This window comes from Malaclemys terrapin, chromosome 9, assembly GCF_027887155.1.
Source record: "Malaclemys terrapin pileata isolate rMalTer1 chromosome 9, rMalTer1.hap1, whole genome shotgun sequence".
Taxonomy (NCBI): Eukaryota; Metazoa; Chordata; order Testudines; family Emydidae; genus Malaclemys; species Malaclemys terrapin.
This window is the reverse complement of record NC_071513.1, coordinates 5,953,670-5,978,727: the sequence shown is the minus strand read 5'-3', so window position 1 is coordinate 5,978,727 and position 25,058 is coordinate 5,953,670. Positions and strand designations below refer to the sequence as shown.

The window sequence follows — 25,058 nt, the reverse complement described above, 5'->3', positions numbered from 1 at the left end:
TCGTGCCACTGGAGCAGTGCACAGAGACTGTCATGTGCCCAAGCAGGTGGCCCTGCATGCTCAGAGGAACACATTTTTAACGATGACTTGAATAAAAATGTTAGTCTGGTTGAAAACATGGCATCTACTAAGTGAGGAATGAAGGGAAGATGCTCATCTCCCATGGGCACGTCAGCCCAGGACGTTTCCTACAGAGGCGTTAGCCGTGATTTACAAACTGAGACGGGAAAGATAAGGTTTCATGAAAAACGTTGCTGCTCTGCTGAGCTGTACCTGCCAGGGACATGAGGCTCCTGTTAATTAAAAACACAGAGCTGAATGATAGCCATGGCTCGACCTGCCCAAGGAACAAATGGCAGTTGATCATCAAGGATCATTCGTCCCATGCCCACTGTGGATTCAATAGGGTACAACACCTGGTGATGGTCAGCGGCTGCCACCATTTTTAATTGGATTTGCCTTGCTTTATTTATGGATTTGCTAACGACTCCTGCTTTTGCCTCCCCGAGCAATCCCCGCCTTTGTGTGAGTGCAGGGGGGAACCCAGGAATGCCGTAGTCGCAGGGACCTCCTGCAGCAGAGGCTGCAGTGACGTTGTCATGGCAACCGCTCCTGCAGCTGCCAACGTTGTCCTGTAACCGAATGGGAAATGTCACTGCGGGGTGTGAGGGAACCTGCTTTCTGTGCTTGGCACACTGATATAGGTGCCGCTGCCTCTCTGGAATCCCAGCTCTGTCCGTACACGTCTGCAAACCCCGGCTGCATCGGTAAGTTCAACACCATCCCCAGCGCCGATAAATGAAAAGGAGCATTTAGAAAAAAGTCTGGAGGCTCCCTGCCCCCTTATATGGCTGCTGCCCTGACTGAATCTTAGCTGGCTCTTGCATGTAGCTTCCTGTCCAGTTCAGCGAACTGGGATTTAACCATAGTAGGTGGGGGGGGGCTGCCAGTGCCGCCCAGCTATGCTGCATGTCACAGGGTCTGCCACTGCCAACCTGACAAAAGGAACAAGGACATCCATCCCTACAACCCCACGTTCCCTGTCATTTCAGGAGGTCACTTAACGGCAGGTTGGAAACAGCTCCCACTGGAAGTGTTTACCCCTGAAAACGTCTCATGCCATAGATCCAGTGTCTCTCCATTGGTCTCTAAGTCTCAACACAAACCCGCCCCAGCCTCTCTTTTCTCCCCTCCCCAGGGAGCAGCCAGCTCATAACTGCAGCTCCATCCATAAGCTGACTTGACTCGCCATACAGGGGCAGCTTCTAAATTCCTGCCAGATGGCCAATCTGTCATCAGTGTCCTCCTACCTGCCTCCTTTCCCTCCTTACTGGTGCTTCTGCCTAGCTCCCCAAAAGAGCACCCACTTGGTGTAACCCTAGGATCTGACCTACAAGGGGCTGGGCCTAAATGCACAGTGATGCTTTGCATCAGCCGACCTTAATCTTCCCAGCTGAGAAAGAAGCCAAATATCTGTCTAAAGAGTGAGAAGATTGATAGGGGTTTGAGATCTCGCTTCCACATGAGTAACAGTTCAGAGATCTGTCGGTCTAAAGTGCTACAGAGGTGGCATTGGCAGAATGTGATTTGGATCTTTGGGAGAAGAAATAATGAGAGAGAAAGGAAGAGAGGGAAAGAGCTGAGCAAATAATTTATTCCCATCGATGAACTAAGCTTCTTTGGCCTTATGGAAGGTCCAGGGGCCAACCGCAATTCACTTGCATTTGTTGGGTATTCTATGATTCTTAATTCTATAGATTAATCGTGAAGAGCATTTGATACTCGGTGCTCAAAATCCAAGCTGTACTGGTTAGTGGTAATTGAGCAGCAAGTCACATTTCTGTTCCCTGCTGGGAGAAGCATAACTCTAGGGGGCGGATTTTATGAAGATCCTAAAGATCTGGATCTCTCAAGGAGAGGGAATGGTTTAAGAAGAGGTGCAAGATTAGTCTTTCTAAAGTTATCCTTCATGAAGAAGTTCAGAACCATTTCCATTCTGAGCCAGAGGCACCTCTCATAGAAAATCTAGGCTCCTGTAAGATTTACTGACTGGGTTTTGTTTAGTGTCCTATTGTCAAAGTCACACAATGTAATTGCATGTGCATGTGTGGTCCTAATTATGAAGGATGTGCCCAGATCTCTGTCTAACTTGATCTTGACCTCTGTGCCAGGGCTCTGGCAAGGGGTTTTGGAAACCTCTCCCCCATGCTGTGGGAAGTAGTGTCCCATCACAGATAAAATAACCCATACTTTTCATGTGCAAGCTTAAAATTTGTTTTCCACAAGCAAGTGACTCAATTCAATCACTTTCTCTGAAAAAGCCAGATCGCACAATAGATGTGTGCGTGTGGCTGAAACAGATTCTAATCAACGTTCGTAGAATATACTTGCAGGTGTTAGACCAGCTCTGAAAGTGGTGCCTGGTGAAAGAGAGGACATGAAAGAGACAGAACAGTGTCACAAAGGCATAGCTAGACAACCCTTAAGAAAAACAAAAAATGATTTGCCCCGAAGACAGATGTCCTGTCATAAAACTTAACAAGGAGAAAACAGTTTACCCAGAATGGACTTTGCCTGCTACCTTTCTAAAAATTAATGATTGAGAAAAGAAAGCCCTGGATTTACCCTGATGTAACAGAAAGCGGAGTTTTGCCCTTTATCAGGAGGAGAATGAATATACATTGTAGACGCAAAGAAACCCTAGTTAGTTGGTTGGTCGAGGGATTATTTTGTTCATAGTCTAGAGGAAAGAATCTATTTATTTATTTATTTTTCACCCCAGTAGGCAAAATTCTGACGCCCTTATTCACATGTAAGCATCAGATGCCTCCACCAGGAGCTGAAGGGGCAATTTCAATCTGCTGATTTCAAATAGGCCTATTAAAGGCCTCCTATACTATTTCTCCAGCTGGAAGGTACATTATGCAGAGCTGTTCTCTCCTCAGATATTCACTTCATTCCTTCTGTAATTCATGCTACTTGGGAGCTGAAGCAAGAGCGATGGTTCTGACTAAACAACTGTCATGTCACGTGGTTACGTCGAGGTTGAAATGCCGTCCCTGTCGTTGCTTGTCATTTCATTGTTCTCCCAAAATTGGTATCCTCTTTGCCTGTTTCCTCATTTGTTAGTGGAAAAGAGTGGGGTAAGTGTTTCCGTGGACAGCTACGGTGCACACACATGCGCACACACAACCAACCATGCTTTGGAAAGTTCTCTCATGCTGTGGAACACAATGTTCTGGCAGAGCTAAACAATTATCTTAAATACACACTAAAAATAGAAACAAAGGTTATCAACAGTATTTTGACCTTGAAGCTTAGGGGGGGAAATATAAAAGGGAAAGTTGGTATCAGGTACATAATCATCTGGGGAAGTGTGTAACTCAGAAGAAGCAGGAGTAAGATGACTTGCACTGGGGTGGTGTCACAGACTGGTGAGAGGCTCATTAGGAGGTGGCTTTAAAGACCGAGGTCGAGTGGACATGTGCCCCATTGGGGTGAAGCTTGTATGAGAAGGCATTGTGAAGTGTGAGCATTGGGGTACCTAATCACAGCTACAACAATTCATTGTGAGGTCACAACAGGGGATAATGACATCAAACGAAGAACAAGCCGCAGGAAGCAGTTCCTTTGCCCTAAGTAATAAAGTGGAGTTTTCATGCAAGCTGCCCTAACAATAATTTCTTAATAAATACATACAAAATTAAATGTGATCAATATGCAGAAATATCACCAATTAGACTGGGGTGTTTTGTTTGGAAGTTTCCTGGGACACAATGCAATTTTAAAATGCTGTCCTCTAGAGTAAAGCACATTGTATTCATGCACTACAGGTCAGATTGCTACAACCATGATGAAACTGAGTTTCACAGTTGGCTATTATCTGTGCATGACTCCTGGATCATTTTATTTTAAACCACTCTAAATATGATTGTAATATTGAGAGTACTCCCCCAAGACTCCCACCAAACCAGAACAAGTACAACGTGCCCTCTAATCACTTGGAAATTAACTTTAAAAAATGGGGTGGTCCACTACAGGAAAAATGGTTACAAAATGTTTTTGAAGGAAAGGTCATGAATATGTAGCTAACATTAAGAGAGAGAAACCCCACATGATCCATATTAGTCGTGTGCCTTAAATGTGGTATGTAATCTATCCCTTAAATCAGCCCCTGTACCAGATGACTAGCAAATAGCTAATTTGATGCCAATATTTAAAAAAGGGTCCACAGGCGATCCTGGCAATTACAGGCCAGTAAGACTAACTTCAGCACCAGGCAAAGTGATTGAAACTATAGTAAAGAACTGAATTATAAAAACACACAGATTAACATGATACATTGGGGAAGAGCTAACAGCTTCTGCAAAGGAAATCATGCCTCATCAAACTATTAGAATTCTTTGAGGGTGTCAACAAGCATGTGGACAGGGGTGATTCAGTTGATATAGTGCACTTGGACTTTCAGAAAGCCTTTGACAAGGTCCCACACCAAAAGGGATAAGAGGGAAGGTCCTTTCATGGATGAGTAGCTGGTTAAAAGCTAGGAAACAAAGGGTCAGAATAAACGGTCAGTTTTCACAGCGGAGAGAGGTAAATAGTGGGATTCCCTCAAGGATCTGTGCTGGAACCTGTGCTGTTCAATATATTCTTAAATGATTTGGAAAAGGGGGTGAACAGTGAGGAGGCAAAGTTTGCAGACGATACAAAATTACTCAAGATAGTCCAAAGCTGGCTGCAAAGAGTTACAAAGGTATCTCACAAAACTGGATGACCGGGCAAGAAAATAGCAAATGAAATTCAGTGTTGATAAATGCAAAATAATGCACACTGAAAAACAATCCCAATTATACACACAAAAAGTTGGGGTCTAAATTAGCTGTTACCACTCAAGAGAGAGATCTCGGAGTCATTGTGGATAACATCCACTCAATGTGCACCGGCAGTCAAAAAAGCGAACAGAATATTATGTACCATTAGGAAAGGGATAGATAATAAGACGGAAAATATCAGAATGCCACTCTATAAATCCATGATACGCCCACACCTTGAATACTGTGTGCAGTTCTGGTTGCTGCATCTCAAAAAAGATATATTAGAATGGGAAAAGGTACAGAAAAGGGCAACAAAAATGATTAGGAGTAAGGAACAGCTTCCATATGAGGAAAAATTAAAAAGACTGGGACTGTTCAGCTTAGAAAAGTGACAACTGAGGGAGGATACGATAGAGGTCTATAAAATCATGAATGGTGTGAAGAAAGTGAATAAGAATGTGTTATTTAGCACTTCACGTAACACACAAACCAGGGACCAGCCAATGAAATTAATAGGCAGCAGGTTTAAAACTAAACAAGGAAGTACTATTTCACACAACGCTCAGTCAACCTGTGGAACTCATTGCCAGGTGATGTTGTGAAGGCCAAATGTATAACTGTGTTCAAAAAAGAATTAGATAAATTCATGGAGGATGGGCCCATCAATGGCTATTAGCCAAGATGGTCAGGAACGCAACCCCATACGCTGTCTACACTTACCTCCGAAGCGATCAATCCAGCAGGGGTCGATTTATCGACGTGATAAATCGACCGCCGAGCGCTCTCCCGTCGACTCCGGTACTCCTCTGGAGCGAGAAGCGTAGGTGGAGTTGACAGGGGAGCAGTGAAGACAACGCGGTGAGTAGATCTAAGTATGTTGACTTCAGCTACATTATTCACGTAGCTGAAGTTGAGTAACTTAGATCGATCACCTGCCCCTCCAGTGTAGACCAGGCCTACGTATCCTGAAACCTCTGAATACTAGAAGCTGGGACTGAATGACAGGGGATGGATCACTCAATAATTGCCTTGTTCTGTCCATTCCCTCTGTAGCATCTGGCACTGGCTGCTGTTGGAAGCCAAGATACTGGGCTAGATGGACCATTGGTCTGACCTAGTATGGCCGTTCTTATGCCTTATCACATTGCTGGAATGGCTCAGATATCACAGTGATGGGTTGGTGGAAAAACCTGAATAGAAGAGTGATCCTATTAGAAAATACAGTTTTGGATAACAAAGTTTTGGGGAGTTTTGTTGAAAAGCTGGGATAGATGGAGTGAGAGGACCATTGCAACAGGAACTCAGGAGGACGCTAAACAGCGGCTTCTAAAGTTACACAGTGTTAAATCAGCAGGTCCAGGTAACTTACAACCAAGAGTTCTTAAAGAGCTGGCCATGCTCTCTCTTTTCTTTCTTTCTTTTTTTTTTTTGCTAGAGGTGATTCTGAACCAAAATCCCAGATCTAAACACTCAGTGGATTTACGATACAGACTGAAATATCCTCCGAATTTTGGAACCAATCTTGAATTTGCAGTTGGCTATTATCTATATGATGGACCAAGCTAAAAATTGTGGATCTGGGCATGTTCAGACTTTCGGTTATGATGACAAGATGATCTTATGGTTAAGACATTTGACTGGGATTTAGGAGATCTAGCTTAAATTCCCAGTTCTTCCATGGACTTCCTGTATAACATAGGCAAGTCACTTAATCTTTCTGACCCCAATACCACATGGTATTTGAGCATGTGCCTAACTAAGCGTGGGAGTAGTCCTACTAGTCCTTGCTGAATTGGAGATTCAGAGTCTTACCTGTAAAATGGAGGTGATAATATTTCCTCTCTCTGACACTTGGTGCATCTTATCTATTGGAAATTCTGTCCCTTACTATTTCTATGTACAGTGGCCAGCACAATGGGCCCCAAACCCATAAGTGCTACTCTATTGCTAAAATTAATACTACTACTGGTTAGGGTAAATTCAGATCTGCCTCCATATCTCACTTTCCTGGCCTCTGCCTATTTGTAAATATTTTTGGTTACAAGCACCAAGAACAAACAAGAGTATCGAAGGAGACAAAAAGTGGCTCTCAGAGCTAATGAAACAGGAGAGTGGAGGGTTCACATTGCAATTAAGACATGGAAAACAAGGCTGCTTGGGTTCCATACAAAACACCTCATCAAGAGAAGCAGCTGTTGGCCACTCCACCGGCAAGAACACGCGGCATACGTGTGCGGCATTCAGAAGCAGAGCAAAGCAGAGAGGCAGAGCAGCAGCAAAGAAATTAAATATATATATATTCACTACCAATGACAGCACAATCGAGATTGCAGAGGATAACGGGTTTGCAAAAGAAAAAGGCTCCAAGGACGTTAGAAAGAATAGAGCAGGAGTGAGATAAAAACGCAGACAGCTGTTCCACATAATCATTTGTGCAACTGAAAAAAAAAATTCCTATCATCCAAATATCTGAATTGCTGAGTAAATTCATACATAGGGCCTGAGCCAATGGTCACTGAGATTAGAGACTTTCCATGAGCATTGGATCTGGTCCATAGGGTGGCTGCTACTACCAAAGGGGGCAGAAGGGGAATCATGTTACTTACTGTAGTATTTCTTATTCCAAGTATTGGAAATACAGCATATTTCAGCTCCCAGACTGCTGCACTGGGCAGCACAGCATGGGGAGGAGGTGACCAGCCCTCTGTGGAGAAAGAAGTGGTTCAGGACTGTTTAGAAAAACTGGACGAGCACAAGTCCATGGGGCCGGATGCGCTGCGTCCGAGGGTGCTAAAGGAATTGGCGGATGTGATTGCAGAGCCATTGGCCATGATCTTTGAAAACTCATGGCGATTGAGGGAGGTCCCGATGACTGGAAAAAGGCTAATGTAGTACCCATCTTTAAAAAAGGGAAAAAGGAGGATCCGGGGAACTATAGGCCAGTCAGCCTCACCTTAGTCCCTGGAAAAATCAAGGAGCAGATCTTCAAGGAATCAATTTTGAAGCACTTAGAGGAGAGGAAAGTGATCGGGAACAGTCAGCATGGATTCACCAAGGGCTAGTTATGCCTGACTAACCTAATTGCCTTCTATGAGGAGATAACTGGCTCTGTGGATGAGGGGAAAGCAGTGGATGTGTTATTCCTTAACTTTAGCAAAGCTTTTGATACGGTCTCCCACAGTATTCTTGCCGGCAAGTTAAAGAAGTATGGGCTGGATGAATGGATTATAAGGTGGATAGAAAGCTGGCTAGATGGTCGGGCTCAACATGTAGTGATCAATGGCTCCATGTCTAGTTGGCAATCGGTATCAAGCGGAGTGCCCCAAGGGTCGGTCCTGGGGCCGGTTTTGTTCCATATCTTCGTTAATGATCTGGAGGATGGCGTGGACTGCACTCTCAGCAAGTTAGCAGATGACACTAAACTGGAAGGAGTGGTAGATATGCTGGAGGGTAGGGATAGGATATAGAGGGACCTAGACAAATTAGAGGATTGGGGCAAAAGAAACCTGATGAGGTTCAACAAGGACAAATGCAGAGTCCTGCACTTAGGATGGAAGAATCCCATGCACTGTTACAGACTAGGGACCGAATGGCTAGGAAGCAGTTCTGCAGAAAAGGACCTAGGGGTTACAGTGGACGAGAAGCTGGATATGAGTCAACAGTGTGCCCTTGTTGCCAAGAAGGCTAACGGCATTTGGGCTGTATAAATAGGGGCATTGCCAGCAGATCGAGGGACGTGATCATTCCCCTCTATTTGACATTGGTGAGGCCTCATCTGGAGTACTGTGTCCAGTTTTGGGCCCCACACTACAAGATGGATGTGGAAAAATTGGAAAGAGTCCAGCGGAGGGCAACAAAAATGATTAGGGGGCTGGAGCACATGACTTATGAGGCGAGGCTGAGGGAACTGGGATTGTTTAGTCTGCAGAAGAGAAGAATGAGGGGGGATTTGATAGCTGCTTTCAACTACCTGAAAGGGGGTTCCAAAGAGGATGGATCTAGACTGTTCTCCATGGTAGCAGAGGAGAGAACAAGGAGTAATGGTCTCAAGTTGCAGTGGGGGAGGTTTAGGTTGGATATTAGGAAAAACTTTTTCACTAGGAGGGTGGTGAAGCACTGGAATGGGTTCCCCAGGGAGGTGGTGGAATCTTCTTCCTTAGAGGTTTTTAAGGGCAGGCTTGACAAAGCCCTGGCTGGGATGATTTAGCTGGGAATTGGTCCTGCTTTGAGCAGAGGGTTGGACTGGATGACCTCCTGAGGTCCCTTCCAACCCTGATATTCTATGATTCTATATCACTCAGTAACTAATACCATGGCAAGGTAATTGTGGGTTTTTAAGTGGTCAGCAGCATTACACACACAACCGAGATAGGAACAGACTAGAGTATTGCACGGGGCACTTTGCTTGGTCAGGGATATGACTGAGCGACAAATAAGCAGCTAGTGACCAGGCAGTTTAATATTCTCCCTCTCCCCCACCCCCTTTCGCACAAAAATCTGTCAACGCCCTTGGGAAATGGGGACAGGCTAAATGACTGATCCAAATCAATCTATATTATATTGTCTCCACAGAAAGTCTTGAAGGAACTACAGAACATTTTCATTAATCTTGCGTGCTCCTGCGGCATGTCATTCTAAATTGCATCAACAGCAAGACAGAGAAAGTGGTTATCGTCGACAGACAGGAGGGAGAACAGAAAAGGGGGGAATCTGAGTTGGGTTTCCGTCTATGTTCATTTAAAGGGAAAGGCAAGGGAACTAATTCAGCCACTCAGCACTTTCTTTCAGCATCCAAGCAGTGAGAAGGGTTGGGGTCATCTCAGCTAAAGCCAGAGAGGGAAGTGTGAAGCCTATGGGTATGGAGGGAAATGTCTCATGTAATTCCCCAGAAACATCCTTTAGCCAGCCCAAGACCTGCATTAAAACACTTTGCACTGCAGAGCTCTCTCTCCACCTGAAGGATCCCAAAGGCCTAAGATGAGTGGACCTGATCCATTCATCTTACCTGAGGCCTGATCCAAAGACCATTTAAGTCAATGGAAAGACTCCCATCACTACAGTAGGCTTTGGGTCGGGCCCTAACAAAAGCCAATATCCCACTGAGTTATCAAAGTCAGTGAGACTCTTCATGAGAGTAAAGTGGGCAGAATTGGCCCATTAACCCTCACAATACACTTGTATCATGAGCATTGTCTTAAGTAGGTCTACGCTGGAGCTGTGTAATGTGTAATTTCCAGCTCAAGTAGACATATACTAGCTGCCTTGTACTTGCCTAGCATCTCAGATGGGATTCAGGGCAGCTAGTCCCTCCCACTGCTTATGCTGCCATGGGTTCGCTCTCTTTTTAGCACACTAGGTCTATCAGAGCTGTCACAGGTATGTTCCCACATGAGTTGGAAGGGGTAAGGTCCAGCTCACTAGTGTGGAGACACCCTGAAGGTAGATGTGTTTGAACATTTTCAGTCAGAAAGATTCTGGTTGCCCTCACTTGGGGCTGTGGAGACCAGGAAGGAGAGGGTGAATATAAGAGGAAATAATCCTGAAGGATTATCTCATAAAACATCAAAGTTCTGTGCGATGCCATCAGCTCAAATCAAATGTCAATATCAGTATTTGCTTAAAGTTTCTAGTATGGAATGACAGAGGTAGGGATTAGTACAGAATATAAATTTTTACATTGAATCATTTCTGATTTAGGAATGGACAAAAAAATGTTAGAAAAACATATCACATTCAAAATCTTGAAACTCCAACATTAGTTGTCAGACTAACTTTATACTGACTGGGTAGGCACAACAAAAAAAGCAGTCAGCTAATGCAGAGTTCACATGAGAAATTTTACATGGAAAGAGTTCTGTTGAGAAAATTAGGGAATCAAGAACAAGCTTGTAAAGCAAAGTATCTTACAATCATTGGCCTCAACCCTTCATCCCTTGTTCACTTGTAGTCCACTGAAGTCACATGAGGAAAGGTTGAAGGACAGGCCCTTTATTGGGACTTTGTATTATAAGAGCTGAGCAAATAATTCACAACAAATTTATTCAGTGACGTTGCCTCTTTCTGCTCATGGAACAATTGCAAGCAGATCTCAACTGCCTCACATTTGTTTGTGATTTGAAATTATTTGACAATTTCTTTGGCATTTTTCTCCCTTTTTAATCTGTATCTATTGTGGGCAGTTTTGTGAATATACAATATTTGTTATTGGTACTGTGTAGGTTAGTTATGATTGGCCAGATAAGTTTCATGCTATTGTTTACATTCCCTGGTTAAATGTGCAAACATTTACATTGTGAATACTTGCTTGTACAAATACATTTGGTTTCTGTGGACACACTCACTTACAACTTGATATTAGCTTTCTGTAAACCTGTGTGGCAGTAAAACTCAATTGCAGAAATGTTCAGAAAGGTCCAGATTCTACTGAAGTCAATGGACATGAGTATAGCCCTAACTAATCTACTGGAAAATTCATGCAAATATTGACAGAAAGTGGTTTTTGCATTATGCCTCCAGTCTAGCCATTAGAATTTTAACATATTCTATTAATGAACTCTCGAAAGTAATAAATAACTAATAATTAAAGTAGAAGGTATTCTTCAAAGCTAAAAATTAGATCTAAATTACAGGTAAAGAGCTAATGAATTTCAAAAAAATTGTTCATCCTTGTTGTTGAAATTATTACTATTGAATCAAGGTCTAGAAAATCATTTGCACTGAGGCACTATGAAAATGAGTAAAGGCCACTGAAGACAAAATACAGATTCCCGATAGAGTCTCTAGGCCTGTATGATGTGAAAGCTCAGTCATTTTAAGCCAATTAAGTATTTATGCTGTAGAATATGAAACCATATTTTAATTAACACAACGAAAAGTGATAGTTTGTCAAAAGACAGACCAAAATTATTTAAAATCAATAAGAGACTGCTACCAGCATGTAAGACGTGCCTTATCAGTCTAGTTAGAATCAAACAGAGCCATATACTCTATCAAAGGTTATGGAGGGGGGGGAAGGCAATTACATTTTTGCAAGTGCGAAGTTATCATGTTTATGAATATTGATGAGATTGCAGGCAGAGGGATTCTGAAAAACCTGTCAACTCTTGATTGGGTAAGTTGAATCAAAAGACACAGCCAAAGTTATTTTGTCCCCTGATGAGGGATCACAAATATCAATACGCATAAGGAACAATACTGCAAGAAGGGAACAATGCATAGATGATGATCATTCTTCAGGGAGAATGGCCCAGACTGAGGCTTGGTGAGAACAAGTTCAAGTCCCATGGAAGTCATGGGGTTAAATTCAGCAGCGACATAAACGATAAAGTAGTGCAACTTGCTGGGATGTGGAAAGTGAGTGCAAGTTAATAGAAAGGAGAATAAGATCAGTAGGCTCTGTGGGGGGAATAGAGTATGGATTTAAATATTAAACTCTATTCAAATAAAAGTAAATAATAGAAAAGCAGTGCTACCAACCCCCAAGCATTAAAAAAAATCACAAGTCAGGCCTCCAAAAATTATGAGATTGGCCTAAAAATCATGAAATTCTACAGAATAAAACATTTTGGGTTCTTTTTCTTTGCTTTCCAGTGTCTGAGCATGTAGCTTACAGTTGGGTCACGTTTTCCCGATTTTCTCCACAAGCATGAGGGCTAGAGTTGGGGGTGGGGGAGGGGTTGTTCTAAGTGAAAGCTGAACTTCACATAACTTCAGGAGCTGGGGGCTTTAAAAAAAAAGACAAAATATTGTGAGACTCGTGATAAAATTGTGAGAGTAGACAACACTGGAACAATAATAATATATCTGCATTTCCCAGTCCAGTTTGACCTGCCCTAACACCACCAGACACTAGCAGACAGCACACCTGAATGCTCTAGGCTGGATACTAATCATGCCCTCCAGAACCCTCCCAAAACCTCTTCACTCTGTCCCCACCAGCCTCTCCTCACTCAATATCCATTCTCTCCTCCCTCCTACTCTGTCCTTCCCCAAAATCACTCCAGACTCTTCCCCTTCCCAGTTTTTCTCCTCTCAGTCTTCACTCCCTCTTTCATCCATCATTCCTAAGGCTACAAATTTGGCGTGGAGGTCGTGGTGTTTACAGTAACTGGGAATTTGAATAGTCTGTGACCCCCACATTATTGGCTCTTTTCCCCTCCGGGTGTTGCAACCTGGCCCATGCTGTCATAGCGATGCTCAGGTTTGGTGTGTATGTCCCTCTGTAGATGGAGACGGAGGGCCAGATTTGATTGCGATTACATGGGCCAGCTCGCACCACCAGTCAAATTTGGTCCTCCACCACTCTGGTTCTCCACCTATGGAGGGGTGGAAGTGCCAAACCTGAGTGATGCTGAGCTCATGTGGGACAGTTCCCAATGCCTGGAGCGGGCAATCATGCCCAGGCCAGCACGACAGGAGCTGCCACTGTGGGGCAAACTCACTGTCCAGCCCTGCTCCCTAAGGGACCCTCAGCTCCTCTCTGCTTTCTGTGACATCCTTGTTTTCCCCTCACCTCTGCCATGACATTTATAAAAATTCACCATGAAAAGAATCATAGCCTCAACCACACCCTGCTCCCCCCTACACTTTGTCCAGCCCTCACAATCTGCCCTTGCCCTTACATCCCTTTTCATTGTTCCAGTTCCCTTACTTCTAGCATCCTCCCTCTCCTATTCCACTTTGCAGTGCCCCTGCTTTTCGTCCCCGGGGAACCCTGTCCCATTTTCCTGTCACACCTCTCTTCCTTCCTGGCTCCCTCTTCTGGTGTCCTCCATTTCTGTTTGCCCCTATGCCACTTTCTCTGGCATGCTCCACAGGTACCATAACATGCATCTGAGAACAGCTCTGGTGTCTCCCCTAGTCTCCTTATCCACCCCAGAATCCATTTCTTCCTCCCACCACCGTTGGCCTGTTTGACGGTGGGCCTCTGGTTATTCAGAGTTGGGAGAGGGAGAAAGAGGATGGAGAGGAGGTTCAGGGGAAGGGACAGGCCTCTCCCTCGTGAGCTAAAGAGCAATTCCCTCCATTGTGAGAAAGTAGCAGGCTGAGCCCAGCCACTAGAGGGAGTCATACCATTATTAAGCCACGTGGCATCCCATGGTGGCATTTCTAGAGAGCTCCTTCAGGGCAGAACAGGACTTAAATTCTCTGGATCGTTTGCTTCCTCAACACAAAGTTCGAGAATGATAAGAAACCCCTCTGCCCACCTACTTTTCCTTCCGAACATCTCCACAGCAGGTGCCCGTTCAATTGATTTTTACAGGTGGGTTATTGGAGCTGGACTGTTCCAAAGAATTAAAAAACAGGTCACCTAGGTACCTGCTGTAACGTCACGTCCAATGTCATCAAATCACTAGCCTAGACTCCTCAGTTTCCTGCTCAGGTTTGGTGCAGCATAAATCATAGCAGAGCTCTCTCTTTCTGCTGGAATCACCAGCACGCTTCACATTCAGTTTACAGCTTTTACACTAGCTCTTTCGGAAGGCACGAATGATTTCTCAGCAATAAAATACCCAGTTGGCTCGGGTAAGTAATGCAAATCTATATATTATTTATCATTTACACTTTAGAACCCTGCAGTTAAAAGCACTTCTCTCATTTTGCTTGTTTTCCTCCTGCTTGGATCATCTCAGGATCACTTTGACTCTAATTGCGCCTGCATGCGCCAAGTGAAAATAAAACGTTTGACAAACAAGCGTTATTCAAAACTCGCCATTCCCTGTGTTTGTACAAAACTATCGTTATACGACTCTTTTCTGCGCTGTGTTTGCTTAGCTCCAGGCATATTGCTGGAGGGGAAACCTGCGACTTTGTCCTTTTACATAGCATGAGAAAGTGGTAGCATATTAACCACAACCCTCTTCTTTTTCAAGGTCTTCCTTAAAACTAACAGGTCTTCCCCCCAAAAGTTCTCCTTGCACAGCAGTGTTGGCTAATTAGATCCAGTAAAAATCATGGGGGAAAACATTTCCCAAGGTTCCCTACTTAAGCACACAGCATTTCCTTACATCCCATTCCCAATGGTTTGTTTGTTGCCTTTTTTACAATAAGCCCATAAGTAAGTGCTAGGACCTTGTCGCCTGACCACCCTATAAAGTCACTCACTGTTGGTGCTGTACAAGTAATAGAGAATATTTAAAACACACACAACGTTAAGTATGAAAATGATATGGTTAAGTATTATTATTTTAACTGAAGTCAACACAGTATGCATCTTTGTCCACCTCTACCCGTCACTTGTAGCAATGCCCCTGCCTGGCTCATCTGTGGAGACTGACCCATACCTTCTGGATCTCAAAGCATGAGTCTCTACTGTAGTAGGAAGAGAGTCTGAGACATAAGCCCTTCTATCAGAGGCCTGGTATGAGGCAGGACCTGCTCACAGAATTTGGCAAGAACAGGGCTGATATTGCAGAAATACACATTCCTAAGACATGCTAGTCACAGAGTGCTCACGCGAACACATCCTGATATCAAGTGGTAACAGAACATCACGATATTAAGTATGGTACAAAAACATTCCCCAAGGATAATAGAAACACATTGACCCCTCCTAAAAGATAAGGTCAGGATGATAGTACGTCATAAAGATGTTTTGATCAAACCAACATGTACAAAATGATGGGTGATAACTAGCGACATCTGGGGGCTGTAACTAACTATGTCAAAGGGGCAGTACTAACTTGTTTGTATCAGGGTATAAAGATGTATTTCAGAGGAAGTATCTTTGTCTTATCTACCGTTCACTGAGCTGGTCCATTGTTACTGACATACATGTATTAATGGTCCAGTAGAGTCTGCGGGATACTAGTACCATGCTTTGTCGACAATAAACCTGGCTGGGTGCCTTCATCCCTTAACGGATCTTGTAGTCATTGGGTGGTTCGCTCAAGGTCTGCCGAACCAGCTGTCTGCGCAGGGCTGGGGCGGCATACAGAGGGAAGACACACACATGCAGCCAAACATCTATCAACATCTAACCACATCTACTGCTTGAGCTAAAGGACCAGAGTTCAAAGCCAATAGCAGACTCATATACTTCTATATGGGGTCAAAAAGCCATGTTGTGTTAGCTTGACTTACATTGTTATTTACAGTGCAGCAGGATTCCCAATCAAAGATAGAATCCCTGATGTGCTAGGTGCTGTACAAAATTAGTACATCAAAGAATCCTTGTATCAGCAAGCTCACCAGCCTGGGATGTTAAGATATAATAGGTGAATGAAACCCAGACTGAAGGGGTAGGTGGGTGTGCAAGTACATAGGGGAGCAGGAGCGGTCAGAGATGGGAGGAGACGGTTACAGTAGAATAGGCATTTGCTGTATAAATCAACAATCTTCAAAGCCCAACCTCTGCCTACAAACCCATGGGGGTTCAGAGGTCAGACTTTGATGGGGGTTGGGTGCCTAACTCACTTGGCCCCACTGGAACTCCCAGACTGAATCCCCAGCCATGCCTTTGCAGAATTGGTCAGTAGTCTGAAAATTAGACAGACATGTAAGTTACAAAGAATAGAAGCAGCAAGGGGTTACAAAACGCACCGTCCCTGAGCACTGGCCCCACACAGCTGGCAATGCCTTCCGGTTGCTTTGGTAGCTCACGGCTGTGAATATGACAGGCGTTCCAGCCAAGATTTTTCCCAGTCTCCAGCTAGGCCCAGCCCCTCCTTCTGCAGGGGTTTCTCTCCTCTAATTTCAGACACTCTTCGCCTCCTCCTCCCCGCTCGCAGGCTCTACTTTCCCCCTTCCCAGGCTCCTTTCCAGCTCTCTCTTCAGCCCCTCCTAGGCTCCTTTTAATTCTTTCCTCCTTTTAAGTCCCAGAGCCCGCACAGGTGGAGCAGGGCGGAGTTAACAAACAGATCTGACTGGCCCCAGGCATTTAAAGGGGCAGGATACCATATTACAAAGGGGGTGGGGGGAAACAGACAAGTATAATCTCTAGACCAGATCTGCAAAGGGACTTAGGCACTTCACCCCAGATTTAGGCCACTGAGATCCACAAAGCCCCACTCGGCTGCCACCTAAACCTGTAGGCATCCAAACTTCCTTGGTGCCTAAGCTTTTACTGTAAAAGTTCCTCTCTGGGCATGCACACTGCTGCCTCCCTTTAGGCATCCAGACACCTCTCTCCCACCTGCGATCCACAACTCAGGGGAAGACAGTCGCTCCTCTGCCTGACTTGCATGCAGGGCCTAATCCAGCAGGTGTGCTCAGAGGCTGACTAACTCCACACAAAATGCCTAGGGAAGAGGGGATGTTCGGGCAAACATGTGAGGCGAGGTGAGGCGGGGTGGAACTTCTGTTCAAATCCCTTCTCCTCATCAGGTATGGGGGGAATTGAACTGGGGTCTCCTACATGCCAGGTAAGTACCCTAACCACTGGGCTAAAGATTATAAAGGCCCCCCACCATCATTGGAAATCCCACCACCACCACCACCACCACCATTTTATACTCGCAAGAAACACTAGAGTAATTTGCGCATCTTGTGGCAAAGTGTATTGAATGGTGATTGGAGATGCTGCACTAGGACCGGCGAAGCAGTAGCCCCTTTCTCATTTCCAGATAATCAGCACAGATGTTATTTTTGGAGTATGAGGCTTTGATGGATCCGGATCTGGAAAGGAGAGTCACCTGTAATCAACACATTAAATGAACGACTTGACAAGCTTGCCACTGAAAAACAATCACATCCAGTAAAAGCTTAATTCCATATCTATAAGTCCTGATGCTCTCCTTTCGTGTAATCAGTGTTCACCAGCAACTAAAAAACTTTACTCAGAGATTTTTTTTAAATTCTAGAAATACGGGTGCATAGCATTGTGCAAAGAGTTACAGAAGACACAAGCAAATTAACATTAAGGCCTTCAATCCTAGAAATGCTTGTGTAGGGACTAAACTTTAAGCTCATCTGTAGTTCTGTTGACTTCAGTGACACTATTCAAATGCTTTAAGTTGATCATATTCATAAGTGTTTCCGGGGTCTTAGTCATTTTACTTCTAAGATACCCAGGAGCGGTTCATGAATTCAGTGATCCCTGGATTCTGATGCTGCTATATCTGTCACGGAGGCTGCATGACACCCAGTAATTATAGACTGCTGTCAAACTAGGAACATCCTCCCCAGCCCAGAAGTGAGTGCTTGAACTCCAATGTGTCAGGCAGACAAACATACAGCGCTAGAGCAAAGAAATGAACTTGAATGAAAGTAGGCCAGATCCTGCTCTCCTTTGCACACACTGGAGGGGCTGCGTGGGTTGCCCTGCCAATGGAATTGGGTGAGTTTCAGCAATATAGCAGCAGAGAACCTCTTGCACAGCTCCTGTGGATGGAGTCCAAATGCACAATTTAAATGGTAAGGGGCCTATCCCCAGGTGGGGTGCACCAGTGTTCTTCCACTGAAGTCAGAGGAGCTATTCCAACATATACCAGATGAGGATTTGGATCTAAATGATTTGGTTGTTCCAATTATTCCACCCCATTCCCCTCTTAGTCCCCCAGACAGCACACGTTAAAACTATTTTTTTAAATAAATGGGGAAATTGCATCCCTTCCCTCCCTCTCCCCCCCGCCACCCAATCTCCTCATAGATCAAAAGAAAAGTGACTGAATTTTGCTCAAACCATATGGCAGAGATCAAACATGGGAAATTTCAGCCCCAGAGGTGAATGATAAGTATTTGAAAACTGGGGCATTATGATAAAAATTGTTCTGCGACCTTAGCTTGTAGTGAGAAGGATAAAGTAACCTCTATGATGGGGCCAATCTGTCATCCTCATAAGGAGGAGAGTACAGAAAACCGAGCCATTGTATTTTATTCCAAGTCTTGACAATTGGCAGACAAGATTTGCCAGCCACTCTGCCAATAAATTCACAGATAGGGCACATTTGTAACTGACACTTCATTTTTCTCTGCTTCTTTTATTGACAACCCCTCCAGGACTGAGTAGCAAATTACTCAGCTGTTGAAAGATGGAATCGGAAGAGAACAGGCCTAACACGGCTCGCACAGCCAGTGCAGCCCCAGTGATTTCAGTGAAGGCAGGGCAGAATAGACTTCATGGTTTTATCACCAAAGGGAGAGCTGTGTCTTTTGGACATGCCTAAGCAACGGGAAGTATGTAAGTAGTACCAGCCTAAGAGTACGTCCAAGACATGATTCCTCCCCAGCTCCGCTCTTGCTCCAGGGGAATAGTAAATTACTGCCCACCTCATGCAAATGGCAAGAGATGGGGCCCCTCCCTGCCCCCTTGTAAACCGTGGGGAGTATTCGGGAAATAGGGGCTGTGCGCTGCACCAGACTCAAGTTTCAGGCAGGGCAAAGACAGGGGTGTTCCTGAATAAGACAAGGGGACAACATAGCCCTAAATAAACAGGGCCAGATTGCATCACTCTTGCTCACACGCCGTAGCATCTTATTCCTCTTTCTAGCTCCCGGAGCTGCTCACTCAGCTAGAGCACAGCCGTTGTATTTTCAGATCAGCCTTATCAGGATGCATGTGTGGGGATGGTGGGGATGGAGGCAGAGAAAAGGCTAGGAAGAGCGTAGCCGGTCATGCGCATGGACCCTGACCCAGCAAAACACTCGGGGCCCAATCCAATGTCAGTAAGAGTCTTTCCAATGACCTCAGTAGGGGCTGGATTGGGCCCTGAGGCATGGTGCTTTAGCAATGGGATGATTCACGTGCTTTAAGTAAAGCATGTATTTCAGTGCTTGGCTGGATCAGGCCCTAGTTTTCATCCGTTTTGTTTTGCTTTTCAGGAGCGACAGAAATCTACGGCTGCAGATTTTGGGAGTTGAGATCCCCACTGCCGACTCTGCTTTGTTCTGACACTCTGCACCCTCAATGAAAACAAAACCAGCCTTCCCTCAGTAAATCAACCGACTGGCGTCTCATCTGCTCCATAGCCAGTCAGACAACATCAACACAGTGACAAGAGAGGTGTGGTATCCCCCAATTGTCTTGCAGTAATGGGAAAGACGCACATGTGTTGACGTCTAACATCAAAGGCACCTGCTCTGTGCAGTGTAGTTGTAGCCGTGCTGGTCCCAGGATATGAGAGAAACAAGGTGGGTGAGATAATGCCTTTTATTGAACCAACTCACCCACCAGTAGAAGTTGGTCCAATAAAAGATATTACCTTACCCACCTTGGCTCATCAAAGGCATCTGACTGCTCTCACAAACGAGAAATATGTGTAGACAGGGAGTTTGACTTTTATTCCCATAGGGTAGATCACACCTTAATGGAGAGATTTGCTCATGGGTCTCTTCACCCTCATTCAGGATTCCACTGACTCCCTCCGCTCCTACTTAGTCACTCACATTCCCTCCCCTACCACTGGCAGTCATAAAAGCTCCCTGTGACAACTGCTGCAGCTGGTGACATGCAATAAATAAGGACAATATTTTACGTATTTTTAGCTGCCCTTATATGACAATAGAGGTCAGACTAGAGGATCCCAATAGCCCCATCTGGCCAATGATCTACAAAAGCAGCTGGACACAAGGGGAGAACCAGCTCCCTGAAGAACACTAGCAAATCATCAGTGACACAGGGATCCCAGTTTGGAAGCACCTGGGTTAGCGATAGGATATCAGTGTACAGTTGTGTTATTCCTGGTTATATCCTGGTTCTTTATTTGCAATCTTTAGGAATATTCCTGTGCACTTAGAGCACAGTCGTGACTAGTTGGGGATTCCCGGATGGTGTAAAACCAGAAAGGTCGCTCCACCCCACACACTCTCCTAGAATCAGAGAAACGTTGGGCTGGAAGGGACCTTGATAGGTCACCTATCCTTCACCCTGCGCTGAGGCGGAACCAAGTATGCCTAGATCATCCCTGGCGAATGTTTGTCTAAACTGTCCTTAAAACCTCCACCTCCCAGGATGGAGGTTCCAGTACTTAACTATCCTTCTAGTCAGAAATGTTTCCCTAATATCTAACCTAAATCTCCCTTGCTGCAGATTAAGCCCATTACTTATTGTCCTGCCTTCAATGGATATGGAGAACAATTTGATCACCATCCTTTTGTATAACAGCCCTTAATATATGGGAAGACTGTTATTGGGTGCCCCCTCAGTAGTCTTTTCTCAAGACTCAACATGCCCAGTTTTTTAGAACTTTCCTTAAAAAAGTTTCCGAAACCTTTTGTCATTTTTGTTGCTCTCCTCTGGACTCTTTCCAATGTGCCCACATCTTTCCTAAAGTGCAGCCCCAGAACAGGACCCAGTACTCCAGATGAGGCCTCACCTGTGCCGAGCAGAGCAGAACAATGACTTCCCATGTCTTACATATGACACCGTTAATACACCCAGAAGGATATTAGCCTTTTTTGCAGCTTCATCACATTCATCACATTCAATTTGTGATCCACTATAACCCCCAGATCCTTTTCTGCAGTATTACTGCCTAACCCATTATTCCCCATAAAGAGATACCATGATGCAGATTTGAACCACAGTTGCTGTGGCCCCAATGCAGAGTACTAACTGCTATAAGATCACAATAACTGGTAGGGACTCCTGAGCAGACCAAGGGAAGGAGGGGCAGTGGCAAGTGTACAGTTTGCTCCAAGAAGCAACAGAGGGTCCTGTGGCACCTTTGAGACTAACAGAAGTATTGGGAGCATAAGCTTTATTGGGTAAGAACCTCACTTCTTCAGTTTGCTCCAGACACCTCTAGCTGGTGAAATGGCCCCTATGGGACTGTTCTAGCCAATGTAACTTAGAGCAGCCCTCAGACTGCTCGATGTTATGACAAGGGCCATTTCAGTCCCCAGTCATTGTCAAGATCAGTTTTTACAAACACCTTCCCATCCTGTGCTACGTCCTGGGGTAAGCACAGCTCAGCTGGATTTGGGGATCCAGCCCTTTGGTCAAATATTGCTCTGATTTACACAAGTGTAAATCAGGATGAATTCCATTGAAGGGAGTGGTTTTACTCTGGGTTTAGACCATCATAGTGGAGAGCAGCTTTTGCCCCATAGTTAGACTGTGGGCTCTTAAATCAGGGGATGTTAATTTAATGAATCACAGACTCATAAGTGGGGGAATGTCCATCTTTTGCCAGAGTTCTCCATCAGTTGACTCTACCTATGTATGAAATGCTGAGAAACCTAAGTATAAAAGAGGAAGTAGATCCCAACCTCTCCTAACATCAACATTTATTTTCTTTCCCAGTCTGGGAATAGAAGAAACACCTGCGTCCTTCTCCCTCAGACTCAATCCAGCTCCACCACTTTAGTTTGGCTGCCTCTCTGCTTCTGCCCCACTTCCAATTCTGACACTGAACTACAACGTACATGGATTAGGCTTAGGCACCAGCTCCCTGCTCCCCCTCGGTCCCCGGTGCGTGCGCTGAGCTTGCTCAGCCAGGGTTGATCCTCATGGAACAGTCTGGCACTGCCGCCCTGTGGCCTACCACTTGCACTCCTGTTTCTCTGGGCTGCTGCATTGAAGCACACAGGGTCTCAGTCCCTCCCAGCTGGCTGTAGTCCCTTCCCATCCCGACCCCTCGATGTTTGATCTGGATCTAGGAGTAGTCAGCTTTCTGGAAGCCAGCCAGCACTACTGGAGTATAAAAGGGTATTGACATGTGTATTAAGAGTATTGTTGAGCAGATTATTGTTACATAGAAAATAGGGTCTCTTCTAAACAAATGTAAGAAAAAATATTCACTCACTGTCAGGGTCAGGTGGTTCAGAACATACTATTGCAGTAACCTCTGAATTTGGAGGGAATTTACCTTCCAGCACAAAAACATCTACTGCGCATGGCTTGCTGCTAGGTCCGGCTCGGATATCTCACTTAAAACTCTTCTTACAGCTAACATGCAAAAATTAAGCATGTTTACATGCCTTGGCCAGAATCAAACTCAAGTTCTTAAATTTTAATATTGGGAAACCTAAACTGGGTTGAAATACAACAGAATACAACCACTGTCTCATTCTTGTGACATTCTCAACTATGAAGTTGAGTCCATCGAGTTTCTTTTCTTTTGCACTAGAGAAAACACTATTTTAACCCCTAAATTGGAAGGAATGGCAAATTATATTAAATGAAAACAACTTTTAAGAATTTTAGATAATAAGGAATGTTGAGCATTAGGAAAAACAGTGATTGTGCTGGGGATTTTTGTCACTGTTTCTTTTGCAAGATCTTCGTGCTCTACTATCCCTCTATTCAGAGACACTTTTTGGTAAAATTTTCTTGAAACTGCTGTCTGTGATAATAGACTTTAATTAAAAAGCAAAGGCTTTATGAAATGTGTGAGCATATCTGGTAGGGGTGATTACTACTTCAGGGTAGTATGGGCTTGATCCAAAGTCCATTGATATCAGTGAAAAGATTCTCACCGACTCTGATGGGCTTTGGGTCAGGCCCTAAAACCTGCAGTCTGTGGCTAGGTTAATTTGGTGAAATGGAAGGAAAAAAGACTGAACAAGCAGGGAGGAAGATTTCAGAGCACAATAAAACTTAAGAGTAACGTTGGAAACCTGCTCAGAGTGCAGCAAATTCTCATTAATGGAGTGCAAGAAAGAAAACTGGAGGAAAAATACCATACAGTGCAGCTTTTTTATATACATATATAATATAAAGTTTTATATTGCAGAGGGCAATAATAAAAATTAAGCAATAAAAACCTAAACAGGTCTTATAAATCAAAACTTAGGAATTAAATAGGAGAGCAGGACTTATAAACTTAATCAGAATAGCATAACTTCAAAGTCTTGGTTCATATAAATCAGTCAACATATCTCAAAGTGCAACCTGAGGATTTATAAACTAAATCTTTCTTCATGAAGTACTTATTAGTCTGATTTATAAATCAACTGTGCTATTTATAAATCTGTTTTATGATGTGCAAATCCAGTTCCTGACTTAAAATAGCAGTTGAATGTTGCAGCTAAACCTTTTCGTGCCATATAATGATCTCAAAAGCTTTGTGGTCAGGGTTTACTGGCTGTTTTATAAGTCAGTAGCAATATGCAGTCCTCAGTCCAAGATGGAAAGAAATGCGGATGTGAAAAATCCAGCATGTACGGGGGGCTGGAACAATTTGTGTAGCGGGGGCGCTGAGAGCCATTGAACCAAACCCTAAACCCTGTAAATAATGGAAACCACTACAAGCCAGGGGGTCCAGCAGCATCCCCAGGACCCCTAGTTCCAGCACCTATGAGCATGTAAGTCTACGGCAAAGCAAGGTTTTTTCATCAGGCACTAATTTAACAAATGCAGCCCACATTTCTGTAAATAAAACTCTGACTTCTCATTAGCCACACATGAACATATACTAAAATATACATCACAGGAGTCTATCAGAGCAGGCACAGAGGAAAACAAGAGCCTGATTTAAAAGCACAACCTTCCAATATTGTTCTGCTTTTCAACTCTTAACAGGAAGCAGCACATGAGACTGACAGCAGAGGTTGGCTTGAGGTCCCATTGTTCACACAACTTTATGCTTGGGCAACTGTCCACAACTGGCTGGAGGAAAAAAGAGATTGACATAAGGCCTGGACATACTGTAAAAAAGAAACCTTAATAAGATAATCAAGACTCTCAGACCAAACTGCCAAAAAGGAACACAGCAGAGAGACAAACACAGCTGACAAGAGGGCTGGATTGAGGGGTACTAAATTCCCCAAATATTTTGACTTCTGTTTAATTAGAAATAAGGGCTGAGGGTGGGTGACCAGATAGCAAGTGTGAAAAATCAGGACACTTTTTTTTTCGGGGGTGAGTGGGGAGGGTATAGTTGCATATATAAGACAAAGCCCCAAATATCAGGACAGCCTCGCTAATATCAGGATGTCTGGTCACCCTGGCTGGGGGGTGAATCTAACTCGCAACAGGAGAACATGGAGAAATGCTTTGGAACCAATTTTTAAGGAGAATTTTGAGATATTAATTTTAAAAACTGTATGTATTTTTAAGTACATAATGAACCATTTTTATTGGTCTCCCATGTGCCCCAGTTTCACCATCTGTCAATGGAGATAATAATACTGACCTCCTTTGTAAAGTACGCTGAGATCTACTGAAGTAAAAGTGCTATATAAGAGCTAGGGGGTAGGATTTTAATGCAGAATGACAGTAAAGCTTATCAGTTCCCATTGTGCAAAGAAATGATAGAGCTGGTTGAAACTTTTCCACTGAAACTGGGTATTTTTGTTTGTTTTGTTTGTGTTTTTTTGTCAAAAATTGGGGGTTTGATCAAATAAAAAGGTTTCTGGAAAGTG

General features: G+C 44.1%; 1 long non-coding RNA gene across 1 annotated transcript; it reads left to right on the top strand.

Moving 5' to 3' along the window:
• Positions 1-588: 588 nt before the first annotated feature.
• LOC128843479 (uncharacterized) lies at positions 589-25,058 on the top strand. The gene is made up of 3 exons (XR_008446271.1): positions 589-767; positions 19,575-19,755; positions 24,217-25,058. It is a non-coding gene; the product is annotated as an uncharacterized LOC128843479 (long non-coding RNA).